Source organism: Peromyscus leucopus, chromosome 15 (genome assembly GCF_004664715.2).
Source record: "Peromyscus leucopus breed LL Stock chromosome 15, UCI_PerLeu_2.1, whole genome shotgun sequence".
Taxonomy (NCBI): Eukaryota; Metazoa; Chordata; class Mammalia; order Rodentia; family Cricetidae; genus Peromyscus; species Peromyscus leucopus.
This window is the reverse complement of record NC_051076.1, coordinates 71,779,051-71,785,050: the sequence shown is the minus strand read 5'-3', so window position 1 is coordinate 71,785,050 and position 6,000 is coordinate 71,779,051.

The following is a 6,000-nucleotide window of genomic DNA, read 5'->3' as shown; positions in this document are numbered from 1 at the left end:
ACACAAGAATAATAAAATTAAGAATTAAAAAAAGATATTGCACAATGTGTGGAGCCTGTACTTCCTATAATCCTCCAGCTTGAGAAGGTATTGCTTCTGCCAATTACTAATTTAAGGATTTAATCCCATTTTCATATAACCTTGTTATTTAATTCATGTAGATATCTTTGGAATCCATAAAAACAAAACTTTTTGGAAGAAACAAAATATTTTCCCATTTTTAAAAGCTATTCATATATTGACATTTTATAGCATAGATCCATTGTTCAAAATAAAGGAATTAATTATGAAACTTTTTTCCATGTATATAGTATCTATATTTAAATTTCTATTACTCTGCATGCTAACCTCAAATACATGACCAGTGTGCCTCAGCCTCTTCAGCATATCACAACTGAGTGCTTCATTGCTTTCCATGTGTCAACTGAACACAAGCTAGAATCATTTTGGAAGAGAATATTGATTGAGAAAATGCCCCCACCAGACTGTCTGGTGGACAATACTGTGGTACATTTTCTAGAGTGAGATTTGATATGGGAGGGTCCAGTCTCAGTAGACAATGCTAACACTGGGCTGGTGGTCCTGGGTACAATAAGAAATCAAGTTGAGTAAGCCATGTGAAACAAGCCATAAGTAGCCCTTCCATGGCCACTTCATCAATTTCTTCCTCAAAGCTCCTGCCTTTCTTGAGTCCCTGCTGAATTCCCTAGATGAGGGAACAAAGTCTTTCCTCACCACATTGGTTTTGGTCATGATGCTTTATTACAGCAAGGGGAACCTTAACTAAGATAAAAATTATTATCAGAATATAGGGTACAGACTTGATCATACATTTTTGGGATGATCATGGTAGGACTTTGGAACTTCGGGCTAGAAAAGCCATTAATTGTTGAGAGCTTAGTGAGATGTTCTGTAGGAACTTGGGAGGTAAGAATGTTGTTGAGAACAGGGTGTTGAAGGATTTTATTTTAAGGTGTGCTACATTTGTTTATGCTGTGGAACATTTGTTTTAATGCTATAAAGATGTGTTGCTTGGGCTGGGCGGTGGTGGTGCACGCCTTTAATCCCAGCACTCGGGAGGCAGAGCCAGGTGGATCTCTGTGAGTTCAAGGCCAGCCTGGGCTACCAAGTGAGTTCCAGGAAAGGCGCAAAGCTACACGGAGAAACCCTGTCTCAAAAAACCAAAAAAAAAAAAAAAGATGTGTTGCATTTGTTTATGTTGCATTTGTTTAAATCTGTGAAGCTTTGTTACTTCCCTGTCTAAAGCACCTGATGGTCTAATAAAGAGCTGAACAGCCAATAGCAAGGCAGCAGAAAGGATAGGTGGGGTTGGAAGACAGTGACAATTAATACAAGAAGAAATCTTAGAGGAGAGAAAAAAGAACAAGAGCAAGGAGAGGAGAATGCTAGGGGCCAGCCAGCCAGCTACACAGCCAGTCATGAAGTAAGAGTGAAAGTAAGGTATACAAAAATAAGAAAAAGAAAAAACCTAGAGTCAAAAGGTAGATGGGATAATTTAAAGTTAAGGAAAGCTGATAAGAAACAAGCCAAGCTAAGGCCAGCATTTATAATTAAGAATGGATCTCTATGTGTGATTTATTTCAGAGCTGGGTGGCGGGCCTGAAAAAAAGAAAAAGAAAATGGTACTTCAATATGGGCCCACAGAAAGCTGAAAAACATTTTGGTGTACCAATGTGGACCTAAATTTCCAAGTAGGGCCTAAGAAAACTGGAAGGGGAAAAAGAAAGAAAGAAAGAAAGAAAGAAAGAAAGAAAGAAAGAAAGAAAGAAAGAAAGAAAGAAAGAAAGAAAGAAAGAAAGAAAGAAAGAGAACATGGTTCCTTTAAGAGGTAATGATGTTCATCTGGCAGACCACTTGTGGCAATGCAGATACCAGCTTCTGTAGCTACGAAGGTTGAACCGACTTCATACAGTTAGGAAGGCTGAATGCAGTCATAAAACTCTGACAAGGCTATGATTTTTAGGTTTGGCTTTCCAGATCCAAGAAGCAGGCAAGCCTGCATGGAGGTCCTAGCTTCAGGGATTAGCAGTTTTTTGCTTATGCAGACAAAAATGACTAAAAGATAGGCAGTAAAAGAGATCCAGATGGAAAAACCTGTAAGTAGGTTCAAATATGTTTTACAATGTGTGCAAGCTTAAGAAAGAAAAGAAAATGGGTATAGGCAGTCACAGAAAAAAATCATTTTAAAAAATAAAGTCTTTACATACAGTAAAATTAATAAAATAGAGTAAGTCACATTGAGATAGGAAATACACAGGGAGTCTGGATCCTGTATAGTATTCTGTGTATTTTGATTTTTTTTTTTTTTTGATGGCTTATGGGCAAGAGACAGCTGCTGGGAGACATGGGATTTTGAGCAGGACAGCACAATTGAACCAACTTAGATACTTTAGGGCTATCCTAACTTTAAAAAATAATTCAAAAAATATATTTTTCAAATGAAAATTAAAAAATGCTTTGGAGTTTTGTTACCACAGGAGACTAGAGGTTGTGAATTCCTTTCAGGAATAATATGGATCAGGTTTGTTCAGGAAAGACTTCTTGAATCTTGACATATCTATCAAGAAAGGTTACTACTTGTCTTCCTAGGACTTGGCCATTATCTCAAATTTTCTCTCTGGGACCCAAAAGACACTTCATTCACAGACAGCAGGATTCAGTTTGGGGAAAATGATGCTCACATACCCAGTAGTTGGTGGCTGTGGGTAGTTTTTGATTATTTGGTGAGATAAAGATGTTTGTTACAATTTAGGGGAATATAGGAAGTTGGATAAAAAGACAACTATTAATCTCAGATATTTTGCATTGGCATGGATTTTGGTATATTATTACAATTTGAAAGTTGATTTTATTACACGGTAAGTATATTTCTACTCTTGTTTGAGGTATTGTGATTATGTAGTTCATTTAAAAATGCAATGTATAGCCAGGCGTTGGTGGCGCACGCCTTTAATCCCAGCACTCGGGAGGCAGAGACAGGCGGATCTCTGTGAGTTCAAGGCCAGCCTGGGCTACCAAGTGAGCTCCAGGAAAGGCGCAAAGCTACACAGAGAAACCCTGTCTCTAAAAACAAAACAAAACAAAAATGCAATGTATAAATAAGAAATGAAAGTTAGTGGTAAATATAATAATCAAACTTGTCACATTAGATACATTTTTTTTTTTTTTTGGTTTTTCGAGACAGGGTTTCTCTGTGTAGCTTTGCACCTTCCCTAGAACTCACTTGGTAACCCAGGCAGGCCTCAAACTCACAGAGATCCGCCTGTCTCTGCCTCCCGAGTGCTGGGATTAAAGGCGTGCACCACCAACGCCCGGCTATTAGATACATTTTTAAGATTAAATAGGTATATTTTAGATTAAATGGTCTTCAAATACTTTGAAGACCTATAGAATATGGCTGTTAAAATATTTTGTTAACTTAAGATTTTTCATGACATTGAGACATATCTGCTTCTGGAAGCACCGATTTACTTCAGAGATGATGGGCATTGAAGAAACTTAGGGAGTTTGCTTTCATTGTGGTAAGGTTAGGCAATGGGCACAGAAAACTGCTCTTGCCTTTGACTGATGACAATGTGCTGGGCAGACTGGACATGAAGGACACACAAGAAAAAGAGTTCGTTGAACTTTGCTGAAACAAGGAAGGACAGTGCTTCAAAATTCCTACCCCACAGAATAGTGCCAGATGTTCTGCAGGACACAGAGGAAAGTGACTCACAAACTTTGCCTATGTAAGGTGGGACAGTCCTTCAAATTTCCTGCATCACTGAAAAGTCTGCCAGATACTCTAGGCCTGTAGGCTGAAGATAGATGCCCAAGACTGCAGGAACTTTGGGTTACTGTCCAGGCAGCCAAATGTCTCTGTTACATCCTTCAGGGTCTTTGATGGAACTGAAAACTAGATAGTTATAGTTGCAGTTTTTCTTAGTTATGATAGAAAGTAAATTAGGTATAAAACTTTGGATTCACTAAAGGATTGATAATGCATTATTTTCTCTTAATATGCTAACTACAAATGGACAAAATATTATAAATGTAATTCTTACTTGATAACTATTTGTGACTTTTCAAGTCTTTGGAGGCGTTCAGAACATGGTGAGTAAAACTCAGAAGTAGGACACTGAGATTTATACAGTTGGGCTTTTCTTTGATTTATGACTGGACCCTATTTCTTCTCTTGGAATAAGAAATTATTTAAGACTTTAGAGACTTTTTAATTTGACAGTCTTTAGATATTTTAAAAAACTGAACTTTTAAAGTGTTTGAATGTATAAAAACTGTTCAACTTTTAAAAGTTGAAATGTACTGTGGTATTAATATTAATATGAAATCTTGGTGATGAACAAGGAAGAAAAGTTTATAGTATAACAGTTATATGCTTGTGTGCCAAGCTGACAAGGGGTCAACTGTGCTGGCTAGTTGTATGTAAAACTTGACAAGAACTACAGTCATTTTTGGACTAGGGAACTTCAATTGAGAAAATTCCCACACCAGCTTGGCCTGTGGGTAGGATGTTTATATAAAAATCACAATCTTATACATATCATGATATCAAAATAAAGTTAAACAGCAAAAAAAATTACTCATTGGATGTGATGGTGTGTGGCTGCACTTCCATTATTCAGCAGGCTGAAACAGGGGACTCATGCTGTAGTTTTATTGATTTGCTGCTTGAATTTATTCACAATTGGTTGTAGATTTTCTTGAATTCCTGCTGTATGCTGAACTCTCTAGTGAATACACTTTCAGTTCAAGTTCAAGTAACTGATTCCTATTTTCATGGACATTCAGTTCTAGAGGGAAATATTTTTTTTTAAGTAATAATAGCTAAGGTGTCAGTAGCTTGTGCTATGTAGTGGATAGGGACAGGTGACTGAAATGTAGGTATTTGGTCAGGGATAGTTCAATTTTTCTGGAAATTTTCTGACAAAAATGAAGGAGGAGATGTGATGCTATTTTGGATGAAATAAATGCAGTACAGACAAAGAGAAAAGCAAAGAAAAACTCATGATACAAAAGAGTGAGGAATTGAGTATATAGGAATGGAAGGAAGGAGAGAAAAGGAGCCAGTGGGTGCTCTCCAAAACAATAGCAAGTGATGTGGAGTGCATCTGTTTGGAATGTAGTACCTAAATTATGATGTGAACTTTTATTGAAAGTGGGATAAAAATGAACAAAATGATTTGAATGATAAAAAACAGTAACACATCTGGTCTGTGTTTTATCAGAATGTGTCTTGATGGTATATTAAAAATGAGCAAGTGGTTGGCATAATTGCAGTTGAGATACCAGAAAATACTGTTCATTAAAAGTCAGACACAGACAATGATCACTTGAATGAGAGAATAGGGGACATTAAGGGTATTTGACATGCCTGTCATCTCCAAATCTCAACAGTTGGAAGGCTGAGTCAGGAGTAAAAAGGCTTTGAATGCAGATTGGCTCATATAGCAAGGTCCTCTTTTGAAAACAATTTACTCCAAATCTGTTAACCTTGTCCTAAGCATAAATTCAATTATAAGCTAATTTTCATGTTGGAGTTATAGGAAGGGCAGGTATGGAGGAGGTACAGTAGAACATCTGTTTGGTCTTCTAAGGGAACACAATGAGTAGGAATATGGGTATGATATATGGAAGTGAGGAGAAAACTAACATGTAGCTATGAATCTGAATTTGTGAGCAGATGTATTGTTTTTAGAATCACAATATCAGTAATAAATGACTGTGGGTAGAAGACTGCAGGATTAACAGTGGTTGAAACTGATAATTCATTTTCTTTTCTGTTTGTGAGGATATCACCATTTATCATGATTGAATCTATCCAATAGCAATAAAGTTTCAAAAAGAGTACCAACTTGGTTCCTCCACATTGTCTGACTCAAGAATATTGTATCTGCACCAATAGGATCTTATTATCATATTCTGTAGGAAAACCAATAGTCTTGTCAATGCACTGTAATTGTGGGTCTATAACAACTC